General features: G+C 36.5%; 1 protein-coding gene and 1 pseudogene across 2 annotated transcripts in view; both read left to right on the top strand.

Annotated features, from left to right (window-relative positions):
* Rarb (retinoic acid receptor beta) overlaps window positions 1-21,770 on the top strand; it is a 784,358-nt gene that overhangs the window by 415,800 nt on the left and 346,788 nt on the right. The gene's annotated exons all lie outside the window — the stretch shown is intronic.
* On the top strand, window positions 2,341-8,936 carry LOC147826420 (heat shock protein HSP 90-alpha pseudogene; annotated as a pseudogene).

Here is a 21,770-nt window from a genome sequence, read left to right as displayed (position 1 = left end):
ACTATCAAGTATACCATTAATAGAATCAGTTCTGACGTTTCTGTATCTTTGGATGACTATTTCTGCATAGTGCCTACCTTTAAGACATTCTTAAACCTTGCTGTTATTGTTCTATCAAGGAGAGTTATTACAGGCCAGATTCAGAGTAGGAAAAAATAAGAATCCCAGATATACCTGCTAATTTCTTATTTTGAGTTCTTTAAGAAACAGACTAAGATGTAAGTGCAAGAAATCACAACAGTGATGTTGTAATGAGCTGTCACAACAGTGACAGAGAAGTGAGATAGGGAACAAAAGGAAGTCAGTGACATAACCATTATACAAGTTGCCATAAAGCAACTAGGGCTTAATCCCATAGAATACTCTGAGATACACTACAGAATACAGTCTTGGAGTTGCTCGACCACAGGGCCAAGCACTTGGAGTGTGTATCAGTTAGGGTTCACTAGAGGAACAGATTTAATTATATATACACATATACATGTATACATATATATATATATAATACATATATACATATATACATACTATGATATATATACATATATACACATACATATATACATATATACTATGATATATACATATATACATATATATACTATGATATATATATATTTTAAAGATTTGCAAGTTAAGTTTACAATGCCACCTGCAGAGTTAGGTATGGAAGAGTACAAAGGGACCTTCTGTGCACTGGATAGTGGGAGGACCAATCAGATGTCGAAGACCTGGGACTCACTGTGGAGTCCTATGTATATCTGTATGTGAAGCTGAAAAGTCTGCACTGGAAGGTTGAATAGCCTCACTGGAAGGCTGAAGAGTTTGCTCTGGAAGCCTGGAATCAGACATCCAAAGGTGATGACTGGAGCTCTTCTCTCTTCTTTCCTTTTTGATTCAATTCAGGCTATAAGCCTATTGGTTGGTGCCACCCACACCCAGTGGAGGGAGCGTGTTTCTTCTTTAGTAAGTCAGTCATCCAGAACTGTGCTAAGTCAATCTGCTAGACATTTCTTATTCAAATTGGCACCACAATTAAATATCACAAATGTTAATCCAACCCAGTGGTTGAGGCTTGGAGAAGGGAAAGCTAGCACTTCCACTGTAGCTCATCTGCAGAGGCCCTGGGCTCAGAGGGCAAAGAAAAGCAGATGCTAGCAGTTGAGAAAAACTAAAAATATTAGTCTCAAGGAAGCATGGCATGATTTCCCACTGTGCTACATTGGTTACTATTTAGTGGCCACATAGTCCTTTGGTCATCATACAAGAATCATTGTGCAACATAAACAACATTTTTCAGTTAGTGGGATCATCTGAACCAAGGGTTGTCAAATTGTAGCCACAGGCTAAATCTAGTGTGCAGTCTGCTTTGGAAAATAAAATTTTACTGGAACACAGCTTTGAACATTTGCCTGTTCTTTGTCTATGATTTTTTTTCACTCAAGGACAAAGGTTGCAAAGAGGAATTATCTGACCCCCGACACTCTCTGGCCTTTTACGGTAAAACATGTTGACTCATGCTTAAGATCTACTACATAAAAGATTACACAGTATTTTGTTAAGATTGACATGAATTGTCCTGGTACAGGTGCTAAATTACTTTGGGTGAAGTGCTTTTCTATGGCTCCATTTTCTCATCTTATTAAAATGGAGTTAACAGTACCTATCTCATGTAGTTCTTTAAGCATTAATTTAATTAAGAAAAGAAAGCACTCAAAATCATTTCTGAAATATAGTATGCACTCACAGACTGTTAGTTCGCATTCACCAGATCAGTTTATTTTTATTGATCCCTAGAATGTGGGCCTCTTACCATAGACCAAGACTAGTCCAACACACTTGATTATATTACTGTATTTCAAAGTGGCAGGAATGTGAAGTAGAACAGGATCCTAAATCTGCCTGACAAGCAGGTGAGTGCTCATCAGAGAGGAAATTTTTATAAACTTTCTTAGTTAGCATAGATTTGAGTTATTTTTACAAAGATATAACAAATAATTTTTACAATATGTGTTATACAGCTTTAAAGATTAATCTCAAAAGCATTAGAAGACATAGTGCCCTACATGTAGTATATTTTGCATATATCACAGAAGTGTTGTGGACTAGCAGAAATTTGTTAATAATGATCAGTAACATATAGTAACAATATATGAATTTCCTCAAAACATGAGAATTTCAGCGTCACCAATGGTGGCAAACTTATGTCATGCAAGCTACAGAGGACTATTTCTATCATTGAAAGCTCTAAAAGATTCACCATCACGGGTCTAATCTGATTGCCCAGTTCATCTCCTTGTGGTTAAAATCTGAAATTTGAAATCTAAATGAAAGTTTTGTCATTTAAATCATAAATTGATAAACTTTCTATAAAGAATTAGATAATAGTTTTGTGTTTGGTAGAGTAACATGATATCTCTTAGAACTATTCAACTCTGTTGTTGCAGCAAAAGCCATCATAAATAATATGTAAATGAATGAGTTGGGCTGTGTTCCAATTATACTTTATTTCTAAAAATAGTTACTGAGCCAGGTTTGGCCCATGAATCTTCAGGCTCATGATTTTAAAAATTACAAATTATGTTTTTTCTTTATTCCTCTCCCATTCTCATATATACATTTTATTTCTCTACTTAAAATATACCATTTTGCCAAGACCACAAGATCTACCTGAAGGAAAATAGAAAAGTTTTCCTATTTAAATTACGTTTGTTTTGTCAATTATTTCTATGTATTGGCTTGGGCTGGAAGGAGTGGTAAGTGTTATCATTTTCTTCCAATAAGTTGAAATGACTTTGTCAAATACTAATGGACAATACAACCTATAATGGAAAATGATTAAAAAGGTAACCTAAATTCTGTCTCTTATTTTCCAATTACTAGAATGAAACTGAGAGGAAAATGAAAAAAAAATTACCTAAGTAAATAAACTCAATGCAGGAATAAGTGAATAATATAGATGTTTATGCTATATTGCGCATCAGTAATTCCAAGAACTTGCTCTTTTATATTGCCTATGTTATATAAAGGCATATGCATTTAATTATGAGACAGTGCACTATCCATACCATTATGTTCCCAAATCTTTATATCATCTGATAGATTTAATAGATCCGATAGATATAATTTGATAAATTATATCTGAGTCTGGCTCTGTTTCCATGAATGTGCCAGTTATTTTATTTCCTACTTTTTTATGAATGTGGAAGTAGAAATATATTAAAACCTATGATTGTTATCTGGAAGTTCATTTCCCCGTGAACTGAAAGACTGAAGTAATTTGACTTGAGAAACATCAAGTAAAGCTATGTAAAGCAAAAATGTTAATTACCAGAGTTCATTTACTAGGGAACCTAAACTAGACCTGAGAAAGGAAGTAAAGGAGCACTGTGACACCTACTGCTCTTGTGATTTTCTCAGACCTACTCAGACTGTCTCAGGCTATTCTCAGCATTCACACGCTCTTTATTTATTTATTTATTTATTTATTTATTTATTTATTTATTTCATTTATTTATTTTTGTACCAGGGATCGAACTCGGGACCTTGCACTTATGAGGCAGGTGCCAGAACCATTGAGCTAAACGCCCGGCCCGACACACTCTTAATTTAAATACCATTCTTTGCATTACTTCTTTGCTCACTGCAGCTTTTAAAAAATTGTAGTCAAAGCATGCTGTGCACCTTTTCTTTCCCTTTCATCACAGATCTTCAGGAGTCTCTGCTCTGATGCCTCCTGACAACACAGATTTGGTGGCTTCTTCTTCTACTCCCATTCTGGGTCTTTTGAATCTAACTTCTTTGGTTCAATGTTATAATTGTGAGATTCATCCCTATTGTCACACGTAGCTGGAGCTTGTACTTTTTCGTTTCTCTGTAGTATCCCATTGAACAAATATAATACATTTTATTTATCCGTTCTCTTGTTAATAGGAACTAGTTTCCAGTTTGAGACTATAAACAATAAGACTACCATGACCATCCTGGTACATGTTTAAGGCGATGATAAATACACATTACTACAGAGAATATATCTTAGAAGTGAAAGTGCCAAGTCATAAGGTATGCGTATGTTCAGCTTAATGGTTTCTCCCTATTCCTGAAACTCACAGCAGATTTTAAACAATAGACTGGAAGGCAATCTTGTGGATGGCAGATATGCCAGTGACTAAAGCCATGAGAACTAGAACAGTACATAAAGAACAAGAGGCCAGCTGGGGATTTAGCTCAGTGGTTCCGCAGCCTGCCTCGCAAGCGCAAGGTCCTGAGTTTGATCCCTGGTACCAAAAAAAAAAAAAAAGATATAAGGTGTTAAAATACTTGTAAAAAATGAGTTATTTCTGCTGTAAAGAATAAGAAAAAATTGTCATAACCATTCTATTTAGAAGGAATTATTGGGCCGGGGATTTAGCTCAGTGGTTTCGCCGCCTGCTGCACAAGCGCAAGGACCTAAGTTTCATCCCCAGTACCAAAAAAAAAAAAAAAAAGAACAAGAGACCATTTAGCACAGGCCACTGCCAAACCATGGCATAGTAGCAACAACTAACTTTGACCGTGATCAGTTTGTTTCATCAAGATGTCAGATTGTCTTCCATAGCTTCTAGTTAACATGGAAGGGAAGACTCTTCAGTAACTAGCAATCATTTTTAAAGTCTGGACCCTTACACATGTTAAGCTTATCTGGAAAAGTCATTTTTGCAGATCATTATCCAGTATGATACATTCTTTCATCTGTGAATAAATGAAAGAATATTGTATATCTAGACACACTGTTGACTTGTCAAAACACAGAAATGCTAGTAAAAATTGTGACTAACAATCCAGAGGAACCAACTTACCAAATCGGTACATATAGAGCATTTTCATATATTTCTGTGAAACTACCATATATTGATTCTAGTTTCATAATCAGGATGGCTTGGTGATGGCAGTTTTGAAGCCAAATGTAAAGTGTGAGTTCTCCCTGCAAAGCAAAAGTTCAGAAGTTTGGAACCCTAGCCTGAAGGCACGTGCCATGACTCACAGGAGCCAGTTCTCTGATGGCCCTTTTCTTGGCTTCTTGGCTTTCTTGCTCTTCATTCTGGCAGGGCTCTTGTTGACTTCAAAGTCAAAGCCTCAATTAGTTTTTTTGTTGTTTTGGTTTTTTCACTTTTTAAAGTTATCTGTATTTGTCACCTCTTAAAGCAAAGGACCTGGGCACTCCATCCCCATTCACAGGCTTTGTTTCAAATTATCCTTCAAACAGCATTGCGGTATTCCTAGGAAGCTTAGTTTATTTCTCCAAATACTTTTCTTTGGAAAACAAGCCCTGTGGAGTTTCTACCATCAAGTTGTTTCAGTTTAACTTATTTCTAGAAGCCTAGGACATGCAGAATTGAAACTACAGGGGGAAAAGTTTTAAAAAGTAGATCCTAACAAGAGGAAAACTCAAGCTATTGTAACAAATATTCCTTTAAACATCAAGAGAGCTCAACACTTCAGACAGAAGATTTGATCTACTAAGGAATCCATCTTGATAACTACACACTTTAGACCTCACAGAGTTGACAGTAAGTTACATCTCAATCTGTTAAAACAAACCAAGGTGAAAAAGCATTGCTAGCTCTGCTTTCGTGCCTAAAGTATTACAGTATCACTTAAAAGAAAGAAATCTTATTTTCCCCTTAAGCGGTTGTCATGCTATACAGACTTAAATGTTAACAGAAAAATCCTCGAAAATATATTATCAGTGGGAATGAAGGCAAAGTACTGAGCACAATCTGAGTGGTTCTTTGGACAGAGCGTAGTCAACTTCGTCCACACGTGAAGTGTTGTCGTCTCCTTTGAGGGGCGGCATCTCTTCAGTGACAGCAGCTGTGGTTTCATCACCAGTGGGGTCATCCTCATCAATAGTGAGCCCCAGCTTGATCATCCTGTAGATTCTGTTGGCGTGTATCTGGGGGGTCCTCCAGACTGAAGTCAGAGGACAGGAGCGCAGTTTCATACAGCAAGATGACCAGATCCTTCACAGACTTGTTCTTGTCAGCCTCTGCCTTTTGCCTCAAGGTCTCAGTGATGGAGTGGTCAGGGTTGATCTCCAGGTGCTTCTTTGCTGTCATGTAACCCATTGTTGAGTTGTCTCTTAGGGCTTGAACTTTCATGATTCTCTCCATGTTTGCTGTCCAGCCATACTTGCTTGTGACAATACAGCACGGGGACGTCACCAATCGATTTGACACAACCACCTTTTCAACCTTTTTCTCCAAGATGTCTTTCATGATCTTGCAGAGGTTTTCAAATTTTGTCTTTTTCTCTTTCTGTTTCTTTTTCTCCTCTTCATCTTCTGAAAGTTCCAAGCCCTCTTTTGTGACAGACCCTAAAGCCTCCCCCCTCAAACTCCTTCAGCTGCTGGATACAGTACTCGTTGATGGGCTCAATCATATGGATCACTTCTAAGCCATGCTTCCGAAGGCGTTCCATGAAGGCAGAGTTAGCTACTTGCTCCTTAGTTTCACCTGTGATGTAATAGATGTGCTTCTGGTTCTCCTTCATCCTGGTGCAATACTCCTTCAGAGAAACATCTTGTCCCCAGAAGCAGATGTGTAGTAGTGTAACAGCTCTGAAAGCTTCTTCTGATTCTGAGAATCTTCATGTATCCAAGTTTTATATTCTTAGAAAACTGCTCATAGAACTTCTTATAGTTCTCCTTATTTTCTGCCAGTTCAGTGAACAATTCTAAGCACTTTTTGACCAAATTCTTTCTGATGACTTTCAAAATTTTGCTCTGTTGCCACATTTCCTGGGAAGAGTTGCTTCAGCATCTCAGAGCTGCTTCATTTCATATCCTGCGTCACTTAGCCAAGATGCCAGAGGAGACCCAGAAACAGGACAGCCCATGGAGGAGGAGGAGGTGGAGACATTCACCTTCCAGGCAGAAATTGCCCAGTTGATGTCACTGATCATCAACACTTTCTACTTGAACAAAGAGATCTTCCTGGGGGAGCTAATTTCAAATTTGTCAGATGCTCTGGACAAAATTAGGTATGAAAGCCTGACAGATCCCAGTAAACTGGATTCTGGCAAGGAAATGCACATTAATCTTATTCCAGACAAGCAAGTTCACACCCACACCATCGTGGATACTGGGATCAGAATGACCAAGGCTGAAATGATCAATAACCTGGGCACCATTGCTAAGTGGGGGACCAAAACCTTCATGAAGGCTTTGCAGGCTGGCGCTGACATCTCCATGATTGGCCAGTTTGTTGTGGGTTTCTACTCTGCATACTTGGTTGTGAGAAGGTGACTGTGATTGCCAAGCATAATGATGATGAGCAGTGGGCCTGGTGATCTTCAGCAGGCAGGTTCTTCACAGTGAGGACTGACACAGGTGAACCTATGGGCCAAGGAACAAAGGTTATCCTGCATCTGAAAGAAGACCAGACTGAGTACTTGGGAGAAAGAAGAATAAAAGAGATTGTGAAGAAACATTCTCAGTTTATTGGCTATCCTATTACTCTCTTTGTGGAGAAGGAACAAGGTAAAGTGAGTGATGATGAAGCTGAAGAAAAGGAAGATAAAGAAGAAGATAAAGAAAAAGAAGAGAAGGAGTCTGATGACAAACCTGAAATAGAAGATGTTGATTCTGATGAAGAAGAAGAAAAGAAGGATGGTGACAAAAAGAAGAAGATTAAAGAAAAGTATATTGATCAAGAAGAGCTGAACAAAACGAAGTCCATTTGGACCAGAAACCCTGACAATATTTCTAACAAGGAGTATGGAGAGTTCTATAAGAGCTTGACCAGCGATTAGGGGATCACTTGGTGGTGAAGCATTTTTCCGTTGAAGGACAGTTAGAATTCAGAGCTCTGCTTTTCGTCCCATGACGAGCTCCTTTGGACCTATTTGAAAACAGAAAGAAGAAAAACATTAAGTTGTACGTCCGCAGAGTTTTCATCATGGACAACTGTGAGGAGCTGATCCCTGAGTACCTGAATTTCATTAGAGGGGTGGTGGACTCTGAGGATCTCCCTCTAAATAATTCCCTGCTCAATTAGTTTCAGATGAGCAAAGCTGATGAGCTGTGTTGGAACATTTCCTATCAGTAGGAACCAGGCTAATGGGGAGCTCTTTGCTTATTTTGAGGAATACAAGTCCTCAAAATAAGTATTTCAGCCACATGCAGTGAAACAATATCTGCAATAGCTGCATTCAGTTGTTTTCTAAAAAATTCATTTCAATTCCTTTGTAAGTATGCATTTAAATATACTTAAAATATAGACATAGGTATAAGACATATCTTTTTCACATTAAATTCATGTGACTGCGGAAGAAATTTTCCTACCATAAGAATGCTGATGGTGACAGTGCCCTAAGAAATGCCGCTGGAGGGATTTCAGAGCTAGGGTGGAATTGTCACAGGCTACATGATTACCAAGGGAATTATAAGGTTCAAAGTTCCCATGCTTCCAGCTCTGACTATGGGCTAGATTCTTTCTGGCCATTGTTTTTCATTTTTACAGTAACCTTGAAAGGAAAACATTGTAGTTTCCATTCCCCACATGCAAAAACAGAGGTGAAGAGAGACTTCACTACTTTCCCAGTGCCATATAGGTATCAAGCAGTAGGGCCACAACCTGTACCTATCAGCAGTAGAACCAGCCATGCTTTTATTCATTCTTTGTGCTACTTAACTCTTAACTTCAGGGTGAGTCACACAGGCTTTCTCTGAGGAGCCTGTAAACTACACACAAGAACAGGAAAGAAGAGAATGGTGATCATGACCCATGTCAGTTGAAATCCACAAAGAAAGGAGGAAAAAAACAACTATTACAAATCTAATTTTGCCCACGTTGGTAAATATTCTAGCCAGTAGAGTTCAGTCCTGGCTGCATACAGAATCACCTTGGGCCAGGTGTCAGTATCTCAGTTTCTCTTTCACTTGAATAAAGTCTGGGCAGCAGTAGGTCTGAAATAATTTTCAGGTGACTCTCTGTGGCCCATCCATAGTATGGGCCCATCCATAGTATTTCCTGTTGGATAGTTGTGAAAATGGAGGAGGGGGAGGGGGAAGGGGGAGAGGGAGAGGGAGAGCAGAGCTGTGGCACACAGTGAGCTCATCATTTCAGACAGGGCACAACTGGGGTTGGATTCCAGTGGGAGGAAGGTTAATCTTGGGAAAAGGGGCCTACAGGTCTTTGTGGAACTGACAGACATAGGGCATGTTGAGGGCTGCTAGGGGACTTTCCTCTGTGTACTGATTTGAAGCTAGCCTTTCCCTGGGACTGACACATCACAACCCCTCACCTTTCACTCTGTGAAAAGGAAATTTGAATTGAGAAGAGGCCAGTGGTGTGCAGTACAAAAATGAAAAAAAATAAGAGGCCACCTGTGCCTTATAGTGAGTAATACAGGACTGTGCCCTGGAATGGCCTACAAATGGAGCTCTAAGATTTAAGAAAGCAATTCCTGACATGTTTTACCAATACCTGGTATCAGACTCTAGTATTTGTTAAACCAAACTGAGAATGACAATGGATGGAGAAAGAACTATAGGGCCTTCATTTTAAATAAGATGCCTCTTAAAAAGGAATTCTCCCCAGAAGTACATTTCACAGTCAAGGATGAGACCTAGCTCTTTCAGAACACCTTTATAATCACCACCCATGGAAGGAGCCAGGGACTCTCCTTTGGCCTCTAAGCACAGCCTTCTCCTCCATATGAGAAGCCACTGTTTTGACTCATATGGTAACTTTTTAAACTTTGCTTTATAGTTTTATTACCCAAATATATATTCACAAACACTATAGTTAGCATTATCTGTTTTATTTTTAATGTGATTTATATCTTTTTTAATCTATAGCTTTGTTCCTTTCTCTTATTTTATTTTGTTTTAATTTTTTTCTTTCTCTTATTTTATTCCATTGCAAGTTATCTGTAAAAGGAACCAGCTCATCTTTTCTTTATAGCTTTCCTCATATGAAATTTTACTTGATGCATTCCCAGAGCAGAGTCCCATTTCCGTTGTTCTCTGTTTCCCACAAACTGGTAGGTGGATCCTAAGGCTTAATCACATTCAGATTTGACCATCTGACAATGGTGTCTTAGGCAGTGATGAGTTCTTCACCAACAAGCGTATTCCAACTGTCTTTTATTCTTGGAAGTATCCACTAATGTTTAATCCACACATCTTTAATTCATTAATGCTAAATGGTGCAATTCCAATTTATCATTCTTCATTTATTTGTTAGAATATTTTTACACAGAAAAACTTCCCCTCACCTATTACTTGATTGTCTAGTGGTACATTTGTAGAAGAAAAGCAGGATAAATGCTTGAATCTTTCATTTTATCAATGACCAAAACAAAATATTAGTTCTCTAGAACACGACTCAAAAGGTGGTCAACTAATTTTTCTTGTCATTAGGCACTCATAAAGATATTTGATCTGTCTGAACTATCAGTTATTATGATCTCCTAGGAGAATGGTTCTGTGGCTGCATAATAGCCAAAATTATCCCTCTACAGTCATTACCCTGGAATGATGAAGAAAAAACAGAAGAAACCTAATGGCCAAGGGAGGCAAGGCCGCATAGTGGGCAGAGTCCAGATTTCAGAGTCACTGACAGGAGCTGTGATCTTGAATCTTTGTGGTCAGTTACTAGTTACTAGATTTCCTGTCTCTTCCTTAACTTTAGAGACTCCATGTCTACCTCTGAAAGAGTAGGAGTAATAACATCTGCCTTAGCCTGATGTAATGTGTGAATTGAAAATGTGCACTGAGTATCTAGGACACTGTCTGTTGCATAGTAGACACCTGGAATAGTAGATACCTGGTATGGGTTCCTTCTCTTTCTTGACCTCCCCTTGCAACACTCTAGGGATATGTGCTGAGGCCTAGAAACAGTAAGCACTAGACCTAGCTCATATGGGCATGTAGGAGAAATGGAAGTGCTTTCAGAAAGAGGTCATCCACTAGGCAACATGTCCAAAGATTTAATCCTGTAAATGCATGTGGTTCTCACTTTTTTTGGTCATACTCTTTCTTATATTAATCTAAAGGAAGTTTTCATTAATGCCAGTCAGTATAGTTTATTTTCATTCCCTTTCTTTTCTGAGAAAGTTAACTGGTATTTCCTAGAAGCCTTTTATTATAACACGAACCAGCTTCTCCAACTTTCGAAAAGGATGGCCTTAGTTACAGCACCACAGGCTTCTCAGCCAGATGAGAATCACCCCCACTTCTATTAATTTAAAGGACTCTGGCCTTCAGGAGGCTGGTTTTCCCTGGAACTGTTTCCGAAATGCCATGTAGAGTTTCAGCCTTGCACCCCAACACATAGTTACATATTCCACCCGTTATGTGACTTTCTCTGTCACCCCTCATGACCCCTTTAAATATCCAGCATGCTGCTGTTTTTCCAACTTGTTCCTTCTCTGCTTGGGAAAAAGTATCAGTGTAAAACATTAATACCCATAGAAGTTGTCAGTGACTTCTGAAGAGGAAGACATTCCTCTCTCTGGGAAAACTATAGATGAAACTAGATGCAGTCAGACAGACCTAACCAGTGGTTTACCCAGACTGTATGACCTTTAATTACCCAGTTGAGGAGGATTTGGCAGTGTTTCCTGCAGTTTTTGTGCTCCCCACCTAGGCTTCTACTTTCCTCATGGCAGTGTGAGTTCCAACCTTCACTCAACCTTTGCTTTCCTGGTGAGATGTCTCTTGGCCTCTGCACTTGGACTTCTAACTAGTGTAGACTCTAAAAGCCTGTCACTTTCTCTTTCATTCAGTCCATCTTGTAAGGGTCCATTTATTCTACAGTTGCATTCAGCACCTACTATATGTCAAGCCCTGTGTCCTCATTAGTAGGGAGCCAAACTGTTCATAATTAAATGGAAGAAAAAATTTATATATATAAAATTTACTGAGTATGTTATGGTACCTGAAGTTTCCCATTAAGTCAATTTTTAATGATCTCTCTTGAAAGGAAATTAATAAAAGAATTGACTCTAGGTTAGAATATTGAAGTGTACCCATCCATACATCATCTTATGGTAAGGTCTAAGGAAGTCTAAGCTTCCATCTTGTCATTTTGTGTCTACTCTTAAGAAAAAGAGATTATAGAAGAGAGCTGGTAAATAACCATTTAACAGCTCTGAGTTGGACTTGGGCCACAGCTATCTCAAATTTTCACAATTCAAAGTAATTTCAATGTATTTTTTGAGGTTTAAAGTTAAAGATTTGTTTTATAAAACCTAATGCATCTCTTACTATCCCCTATTCCTTATGTGCAAAAGCCATGTAATCAGAATCTCAAAGCAGTTCCTCACTGTTTTTTCAAAAATGATGTTTTCTGGATAATTATGTTGGATCATGAACCATAACTTCAAGGCTTTGGGAAGCCCCATTAGATTTGTTAAAGAACCGCACTCCTGAAAAGTTGCAGAATGCAAGCTCCTGTGTTCCAAAATGGGTTTTAGATCCACACAGAGAGTTAAATGTGATCCTTGATATGGGGAAAATAATCTGGAAAACAAAGTAGAAGTAAATCTTCATAATATGGCACATATACATCCCTCATAATAAAACTATATGATTACGCTTTGAATAAAATCAGAAAAATGTTGACTTGAATTCATTCTTTCTACAATTATTGAATAGGGATACAGAATTATCTTAAAAGAATGCATTTTTATCATCTTACATAAGGAGAAATCCACTACTTAGTGTGTTTGATATGATCCTCACTTGTGGTCATTGAAGATGAGCTGCCACTGGCCTCTGTCACCACCGACTCTAACCGAACCAGTCAATTTGACAGCTGTATTTTCCTGCCTGTATAGATCAGCAGGCACCAACTAACAGAAAGTCTTCTTTAGTTTGGAAAAACAGAATAAATTTTCTGTGCATAAGAATTTTTCTTGCAATAACTCTGCTGTTATTTTAACCAATATTTAGCGGTTATTGAAAGTCATTTGATTAATATTGTTATTTTATTGTGAGAAAGCATTATGTAAAGGAAAGAGAACCTAACTGATCTTAGGGTTACAAGACAAAGGCTCAAAAGCTAATTCAACCACAAATTCTTTATGTGATATTGGGAAAGTCATCTATTAGGTGGAAATGGTCATTCATGGACTTGGCTATCTAATGGGGTCACTGGTGTAGGTCAAGTGGGATGAACAAATAGCACTTGCTAAGTGTAAACCAGTGGGTAATGTGAGACATTATTCTTCTAGTTTTATTTTTAAGCCTTCCCCCTAAAAACACTAAGCAGCTTTGCACATCTATTTTTTTAGTTGTAATTTGCACTCCACTTCCAAAAGTAATGAAATGCCTTATGATACAGGATATAAATGAAACTAAATGAGTATTGTGAACAGCTGCCGGATAATGAATACAAGAGAAATCAGTAGGAACGACTGATTCTGAGCATGAATTTTTCTAAGCTTCCTACTACTCAAGGTAAAAGGGAAAATACACTTGTCATGGTTTTCCCACTTTGGGAGAACCAGCTTTGGCCTTGTTCTACCTTAGTTCATAACTGAGTGCTAGTAAGGTGGATTTGTATCTTACATAGGCTTTGTATAATCATTACCAAATAGCTTTTCAAAAACTCAGGGTGTCTAGTCTAGTACCTTCCCTGACACGAAATAGGCAATTTTTAAATGGTATGATTATTATTACAAGATTCATAAATAATCCCCTTCTTCCTCATCATCATGTTTTTCTTGCTGTCCTATATTGATACCAGAGCTGTCAAAATTCTGCACAAAACTAAAATGTTGCTGGGTTTATTGTCAAATCTAATCCATACAAAAGCCATCTGTTATTGTAAAAGTACAACTTGTATAATAAACTCTTTTAGCCAGACATAAAGGAGAGCTTCTAGGAGAACTTGATTGATACAAGCACTCCAACTCACAGTGCAAATGTGTTTGTTTTGCCAGCCTAAAAATCTAGTGGATTTCAAGGTGTCTTGCTTCTTATCTAGAGGTTGTGCATCCTGTATGAACATTTCTAAGTGCCTGAAGTAAATCATATTTTGATCCATGCCAAAACTTAGTGCCAAAGAATATCTTGACATTACTATTAGTGTATGCTATATCCTGTAATTAAGCAGAATCAGCTTGTAGATGAGTTCTGAAAACAGAGCCTGCCTTTTCATGGGAGCATAATCAGAATGAGCTATCATCCTCATTAAGTTACATCACCAGTGTGACCTGTTGTTCTCTTGATGCACTAGTATAATTCATCATTAGAGTGAATCCCACTAACAAGGTGTTGCTCCAGACATGGGGCCATCCAACATGGAAAGTATCTAGGGCAGAAGTGTGTTGGCTGTAGCTTCAGACCCAACAGGCTCTATGTAATGGATCCCCCATACCCAAGCTTGCTCCTTAATGAAACTTTGCTGTTTTTAAATTAACCAAATCTAGGGGCAGCTGTCCCCAACTCTTCTCATTTTTGACTTATAATTTTTAATTCCTTTACTCTTCAGTAATGTTGGACTATCATTCAGGTGTAATTGAGTCAAGAGATTCTTTCCTGAAGAATTATACTTTAAGGAAAAAGAGTTTCATAGCTGTCATTGTCCAAGTGTCTATGGATTTCTATGTGATTCTTTACAGATGTATTTCTAAACTAGATAAAATGTTTAAAAACTCAATGATGCCTCCTCAATTAAAAAAATGAGAAAAAAATCAAGGCTAATATAAATCAGGGTGAAATTGAGTATTATATTTCTCTCTGAGATTCCTGGAAGCAAAATTTTCAAAACTAGTGAAAGAATAAACATTATTTGTTAACAAACTTTATAATATTAAGTTATAAAAATATTTTATTTAAGTTTTTATATAGGACACTTTAAAGAACTTAATGGACTTTACCTTTAGTGATAATATCACTAAAAAATGAGTAACGTTCTTTTTAGTAATTTCTCATTCTCATTTTTTATAAAGCCAAGGACATGTTATAATTAGAATATTATTACTTTGAAGTATTTTGTGTATGGGGATGTGAAAAGCAAAGTTTAGATATATATCTTTCTTTGGGAATAGAGTTAGAAAACCTATAGGAATAAGTAGGATCTTTTTTTTCTGTGGTTTAGTATCAATTCTTACTCTTGAATATTTTTTGGAGATGGTAACAAAAAATGTATGATTTTAGCTTTATTGAGGTACCGTTTACAAGTGGCCAGCCTTCTCCTTTGTAATCATTCACTTTGAGGAAGTTTGGCAGTTGCATAATCATGTAACTACCACCACAGTCAAGGTACTGAACGGATCCCTTGTGCCCTTTCACAGTTCTCCATTCTCTGACTCCCAGCCATTGGGGACCGCTAGTCTTTTCTCTGTCACTATAATCTTGCCCAATATAAAATTTCATATAAATATAATCATATATGCAATGTTTTGTATTTAACTTCTTTCACACAGAATATGTTGTTATATGTACTCATATTTTGTCCATTTTTATTGAAGAATAATTGTTCTTCAGGATTTATTTTTATGAGGAAAAAAGCTTGAGATATTAAGATTAGTGGCTAGAAGAAATAGCCATATAACTTATATGTTTATAGCAAGTTCAGGATGGCAATTTGTATTCTTTCTTGAATAGAGAACAAATGTCTTCTATTCCATTCTAGTTTCGAATACTTTACAGAGGAAAGCTTGAAAACTAAGTGATGGCAGAAACCATGCTGTCTAGTTTGCCATTATATCTTCAACATCTAGCCCAGTGCTAGATATTGATTTTACTAGGTGTTTAATAAATCAAATGAGTGAATGAAGATATTAATAGATGCTCATCATCCCTTACAATAGTCCCTTGTGGAGAGAGCAGCCCCTCAAAATTAGTGACAATAAAAGGTAAAGAGAAAAGTTACATTAGTTGCCACTTATTGAGCACTTATCAGAGGAGCACTGTAAAGTGACTTGGGTTTCTGAATATATTTCAGATTTCTTTCATACCCATTTTTAATTCTATTATCAACACAGTTTTAAAACCTTTTGATCCAGTATATTTTATCTTGAATTTCCAGATTTAGGTTAGCCGACTCAGTACTTTCACTATGCATTATCTTTTTATTTGCGGTAAGAATATTTCTAAATATTTAGTAATTGTCTCAATCATGTATGCTCTTAAATTGTAAGTTTAAAAAAATATATAAAGACATAGCCAAGGAATTGTTCACATGGAAACAGAATACCATAGGATCTTAACACTTGAGTATGATTTAGTTTAAAATCCTCATTTTAACTAAGGAGAAAACTAAACTACAGCAATTGAGCAGTACCAATTCACACAACTTTGGATGGCAAATTTTGTGCAGTTGAAAATAATTTTTAATAGTTTATTCATCCCAGTAAGCAAACAATTTGCAGAAGTGAAATGAAAATAAGCTTGTTGCATACTTCTTCATATCAAAACTTTCAAGAGAATTGGGAGTGTATCTTCTGTCATATTCAGTGATGTTTTAGAGCATAGCAAGGAAAAAACTAAAACAGAAAGCTTTCACAAGGAGCCAGCATCATAGCTTGAATTAGAATCCATCCCAAGGCAAAAAAAAAAAGGTAGATAAAATAAAATCACATTTTGTACTGCTTGTCTCAATAAATGGCAAGATCTGTTGATCAGATACCTTAATCTAACTCTTTTTTTTTTGGCCTTTACGATATTTCTTTCTTTTTTTATTTTCCTCTCTATATAGTCATTTAGTATTCCAGAAATTAGATTTTCAAATGGAAAATAAATGTCACCTAAAATCTTAATACATTAATTGTGGCTGTTATTATATAATTTCTATGCAGCTTAACGTTCACAAAGATTTAAAGTCAGCAGATGAAACACTTTATGTGTAGGCTACCTTTGTACTCTCAGTTTTATAAATCTGATAAACAATTAAGATAAATGAATTGTGTTAGTTTTACAAACCCAGGGAGGTGACACCCAAACCAGTCCTTTAGGACTGCCCTCTTGGCAGTAGATGAAACTCTGGTTGACACCATCCATCCACGCATCCTTTAATTCAACAATTTTTTGTGAAATGCTCAGTAAGTACTTAGGTGCTATAACACAGGAGTAAAGCACTCTGAAAGTCCAAAGGAAAGAACAAAAGTTTTCAATGTGGGAAGGAAGTTCAGGAAAACCAAGAGGAGGTATACTGTGAGCTGTGTCTTGAATGTATTGAATTACCTAATAAAGGTAATTCTGGGGGCTGCATATTGAAGGGGCAGTATGTAGAGTGGGCTTCGTTTTGAAGGAATATAGATGCTTTTAATGGAGAATATATATCAGAAGGTCTCAATGACCTTGGGCATACTTCAACACCAAATAATGTGTAAATACTGAATAGTTTCTCTAGTGTGAGAAACTGAAAGTGTAAAGAAGGATGAAAATGATTAAAATGAATAATTGATAATTTGAAATAGGAAAAGGTCCAAAGGTGTAGGGGTGGTGGGAGGGGAAGGAGAAAGGAAAGAAGGGAAAGGAAAAATTATGAGAAAGAAAAAAATGGAAACAAAGTCTATGTAAATAGGGAAGAGTGGAGGGGGTGAAGGGCTCATAGGTAATGGGGGAAAAAAATAAGAACTAAGATACATCATGTTCAGGTACAAATGCCCAATGATAAATGTAAATGTATTGTATACCTAAAATGTACCTATTAATATATAAATTTAAAAAATTTTTTAAAAACACATCAAATAGAGGGAACTGAAAAATCATTAAAAGACCTTATACTGTCTGGAATTTTATAATTTTCAATAGTTAATGTATAGTTACATAATAAATATGGTAAAGTCTCTCAAAATAGAACAGAATATGATGATTTGAATTTAAAAAGACGAGATTCCCCCAAGAACTTTGTAATATAATGGGTTTTTTTGGTTTTTTTGTACCGGGGATCGAACTCGGGATGTTGTGCTTGTGAGGCAGGCGGCAAAACCACTGAGCTAAATCTCCAGCCTTTGTAATATAATGTTAAAAAGAAAATTCTACAGGCAACATGACTAGATAAGATGATACAGACAGATACACTCATACACACACATAATTATGATGTTGATAAACCAGCACCAATAGTGACAGTAATCATTTCTGATCAATACATTATTTTAATTTTCTTTAATCACATGATGATATTTTTCATTAGGCATTAAAAAAGAAGTTAGATGTGAAAAACCTCACCACTCAACTGCAGATGTTTGTGTTACAAAGTTTATTTGGCAGTCCTCCAAATGAGGTTGCATTTTTAACCCCTAAAATCAGAAAATAAGTATATAATAAAAGTACAGTTGTGAAAAATAATTAAAATATATGTCTCAGGCCCTAGAAGGTTAAATGTTTGTGAATAACTCTAATTGTTAAAGAGAACTGTTGCCTTTTTAGGCAAATTGCCCAACTGAGAATTCAATTTTCCAGAACATGAACGTGAAAGAATAAATTTCTGATTCGCTGCAAGATTTTCCATAGGAGTTTTTTAAAGTTGCATTTTTCTTGTTCACTTGGATAATTAGTTGAGTTACAAATAACCCCAATTAGACTTCATGTTTACTCTTTAAAATGAGATACTTCTATTACAGTACTGACATTTATTTTAGTAAGTATTATAAGAGTCCTTATTAAATAAACAATGGAGCTAGATTGCAGTTACTTTAAAATAGCAGTGAACTTGCTCTGACTTTAAGATAATTTAGTTTTACCCCTAAATAACCCTATTTCAATATTTCTTTTAGGAAAAAAATGTACTAGGACCAGTCTCTTTTGAAAGGGCACTTAAAATCAGCTTTCTGATTAATTAATGCTCAAACGTTTTATGGAGCCCTCTGTTGAAGTTTTCTTGTTTTCTTGGAATTAAAACCTGCAAACCTGGCAATCCTGACATCTTAATATAATCTATACTGCATACATAACAGGCAACAAGCACAACATCTGGTGAGGAATGTAAATTTGATTTTACATTCAATGTCTTCAAGCAAGGTGGCTGCTATCTGAATTGCTCAATCAAAAATAGTATCACCCTTCTCTTTTCTAGCAGGTCCTCCTGAACCCCATGTCCTTTCCTGTCATGCCACTCTTTGAAATAAACACAAGAAGACACACTAGAGACAGCTGAAGGCTTGGCGGGTTCAAGAGGGCTGAGTGTAGGGACTTTGGAACTGCCCACAGATAGCCGTAATTACACCACAAACACTTAGCTCTGTGGTCTTTCCCACAGTCCACAATAATTGTAAGATAGATGATAGCCCACAGTATTTAAACTTAAAATGATTATTGTTGATTAATTTAAATAGGTGTTTTGGTTTCCCTGGTAAATCCGTTCACTCTACTTACTATTTCAAGTTTCAGTCTTTCAGTCCAGTAGCTGATGTGTAGACACTCTAAAGATATTGCTTAAGAGATTTGCAGGACTGAGAGAGCATGTGTGCAATTTAAAACACAGTCATTCGGTGGACCCATGGACTCACTGATGAGGTAAATGCGTTTGCTGAGACTATATTGAAAAATTAAAGGAGCTTGAGGAAAATCAATAAAAGCCTTCATATGTTGCCTTGAATTAAAACCAAAAAAGGGAATGTTTTCAGGAACATAATAAATTATCAGATCAACATGTTGACTAAGTATAGTAGATATGTTTATTCATTCAAAAGATGAATATTTATTTATTTAGATGCTGGGAACCCAGGACCTTCACACTGAGTTACATCCCCAGCACCCCACCACTCTTTTTCAGACCAGTTCTTGTTAAATTGTTAAATTCTCCAGGATAGACTCAATCTTGCAATCCTCTTGTCTCAGCCTCCCAGGCTTATAGCACCGTAACCAAGCACTGCCACGCCTGGCTTCAAAATGTGAATTTCTTGATATTAATTATAGAAGAACTGTAGGAATTTCACACTGTTTATAAGTGTTAGCAGGTCTCTTTTCTTGCTAATACTACACTGCTTCTCTCCCCGCAAAGATTTGTAATTAGGATCATACTACATATATACTTCCGCAACTACTTTTCTTCATTTCTCATAATGCAAATACAGTGATTTCTTGGTTGTAGAACCCAATTCATTCCAAATTCGTGTTCAAACACCAAAAAGTTGGAGAACTGAGGACATTTTTCCCAAAAGAAGTAATGGAAAACCAAATAAGTGGTTCTGAGGCCCAAAATTTACACTTGTAATTTCATTTTTCCAGTACTTTAACAATTTCACAATGATTTCTTTAACTCTATCGTGGTTCTCACAGTTTTCTTCTTAGCTTTACTGGTGGTATCACTAACTTTCTTTGGAGCCATGGTTATGATATTTTATGTAAATAAAGCACCAAAAAGAAAAAGTGCAATGACAAATATTGCAGTGCATTAACACAAGCACTACAGTATGTTGTCTGGACAAGAGCAGCACTTAGACCAAAGCGTCACCCCTTTGTGTTTGCGCTGAGACAGAATGCGTGACTCACTCTCAGCCCTTACTTATTTTTTCAAGTTGGATTTTTGGTTAACTATGGAGCAAAGTTACAAACACTGAGCAGATTTTTTTTTTGAACTTTGCTGTTCAAGTAGTGGAAAGTTTGCACTTGGAGCCATTTGGTAATCAAGGTATCACTGTATTATCAATGTTAATACACAGAGATAGCTTCAATAAGAAATCATTGATGACTTTTTGTGGGAGATGAAGAAATTGGCTAACATACTGTATTTTTCCCATTCCCATCACAACCACGTTATGTTTGGTCTATTATTAGATTGGAATTATAAATGTTTATAACATTTGCTATCTCTTTTATAATCATAATTCCTGGTGTGGCTCATTTGGTTTCTTCTGAATTGAGATGGGGCCAAGTCTCGCTGACCATCCTTCTACTTTCCAGTTTCCCTAAAAGTTCTGTATCTTCATTCACTCATTTATTGATATCCTAGGCTTTTCCAAATATTTATTTTTTAGAATAATTTTTCACTGCATCTTTAAAGTTGACTTACCCCAGGATGGGTATATAAGTCTTTTTTGTTTTTCCTTTAAAATCAATAGCTGTTGCTTCTGTGCCCTCTGGGAGTGAGTGCTGCTGTGAGATAGTCAGGCCAGCCTGATTTTTATATCTTGCAGGTGATTTAATACTTTTTGTCTCCATACCCTAAGATTTCTTTCTAATTCCCATAGTCCAAAACCTTCACCAGAATACATCCTTATACTGATTATTCTGAAACTATTTTTTTCTAATGAAAAACTGTGATGCTATTTTCATTTATGGACCCAGAACTTCGTTTTTCCTAAGAAAATTTCCTTCTATTATGCCTTTTGAATCTTATTTGATTTGGTTTAGAGATTTTTTGTTGGTCATTTTTCCAGTTCTATACTTTAAGAGTATTCTATTCTTTGTTTTATCTAGTAAAACTTTCATAGATATTTAGTTTCCTTAGTTTCCTTACTATTTTCTCATACTTCCCCTCATTTGTCATTGCTTCTATTTTTACAGTATCCCTTCTTCTAACTGCTTCTAATATGGCTTCCTTTTCTCCAATAATGGTTTCATGGCTTGCTTGCTTTCTTTTTTTCTAAGCATGACCAGAGTGCCTTCCATCTCCTAAGTATTTCATCTCTCCTTTCTTCTCCTCTATTGATTCTTTGATACAAACCAAACTGACATGTTTCCTTCCATTTTTTAAAAGTGTAGAGCAGCATGTCAGAAGTCCTCCTCATTTCCAGTCCCCTTAAATGTAAGAATTGTTTTCTATGTTTCCTTTTGAATTTCTTTATAGTGGTGGTGGGATAATCACAGTAACCATTAGCAGGTG

This window comes from Heterocephalus glaber, unplaced genomic scaffold, assembly GCF_053883595.1.
Source record: "Heterocephalus glaber isolate CG9 unplaced genomic scaffold, H.glaber_assembly_v1.0 deba00001472, whole genome shotgun sequence".
NCBI lineage: Eukaryota > Metazoa > Chordata > Mammalia > Rodentia > Bathyergidae > Heterocephalus > Heterocephalus glaber.
The sequence above is the reverse complement of the archived record's forward strand: the minus strand, read 5'-3'. Positions and strand labels throughout refer to the sequence as shown.